The sequence below is a fragment of the Octopus bimaculoides genome, chromosome 1, assembly GCF_001194135.2.
Source record: "Octopus bimaculoides isolate UCB-OBI-ISO-001 chromosome 1, ASM119413v2, whole genome shotgun sequence".
NCBI lineage: Eukaryota > Metazoa > Mollusca > Cephalopoda > Octopoda > Octopodidae > Octopus > Octopus bimaculoides.
In genome coordinates this window covers 161,837,318-161,838,673 of record NC_068981.1, presented here as the reverse complement: position 1 = coordinate 161,838,673, position 1,356 = coordinate 161,837,318, and positions in this window count along the sequence as shown.

Here is a 1,356-nt window from a genome sequence, read left to right as displayed (position 1 = left end):
ATACATACATACATACGTATGTACGTATGTACGTACATACATACATATGCACATACATACATACATACATACATACATACATACATACATACACACACACATACATAATACATACATACATACATACATATGTGTGAGTGTATAAGTATTATTTAAAAGAAAGATCTTAGGAAAATCTGGATTTTAGTTAGAGAAATTGTTTACAAAACTATGCACATTTGCTTTGCAAACAAAGTCAATGGTGAAAAAAATCCACTTATAAAGCTTGGTTCAAAGGCAAATACAGATCAGTCACTGGAATGAAACTCTTTCAGTTAAAGAAGTGTATTACTTCAAAGAACAAATATTTCTTCTTCAGCAAATCCGTGATACATTGTGGCAGAAAATTAGGTGAAAACAAAACACAATGAAAAACTGACGGAGTGAAATAATCAAGAAGCAACAATATTGGTTTCAAATTTTGGCAAAAGGCCAAAAATTTCAGTGTTCAACTGGTAAAGTCGACCTTGGCAGAATTTGAACTCAAAACATAAAGACAAACGAAATACCACTTAGCATTTATTTTGCCTGTTGCAATAACAATTCAGAGGCAACAATATTGATTTCAAATTTTGGCACAAGGCCATCAATTTCAGGGAAAGGACCTAGTTGATTACATCAGCCCCCAATACTCAACTGGTGCTCATTTTATCAACCCCGAAAAGATGAAAGGCAAGGTCGACCTTAGAATTTGAACTCAGAATGTATAAGCAAACAAAACGACCCTAAGCATTTTGTTAGGTGGGGTAACAACTCTGCCAGCTCACCATGTTAAGAAGCAACAATATTAACAAGAATTTCTAGAGCATTGTAAACTCACCCAATCAGTCACTCCATATCTATCCATCCATCTATCTATCTACCTATCTATCTATCTACCTGCCTGCCTGCCTGTCTGTCTGTCTATATATCTATCTATCTGTCTGTTTGTCTGTCTGTCTGTCTGTCTATATATCTATCTATCTGTCTGTCTGTCTGTATGTCTGTCTATCTATCTCTCTCTCTCTCTCTCTCTTTCTATCTATCTATCTCTTGCTCTTCCTCTCTCTCTCTTTTCTCTGACACAACAGACCACCTTCATGTCCCCATCAAGAAACACTACACAACTGCACATTTGACAACAAATGGTGAAGTCAATGTCTTTTGCCAGTATTAAATATGGAATGCTGACAACCAACCACAAAACGTCTGACAATCTGACACAATGCTATGGAACATCATCTTGAAGATGGAAAATATCATTAAGATTCAAATTGAAAACAGGAAAACTGAAAAAAGCTTCCAGATTTTTATCAAAATTTGTGAAGGAACACTATG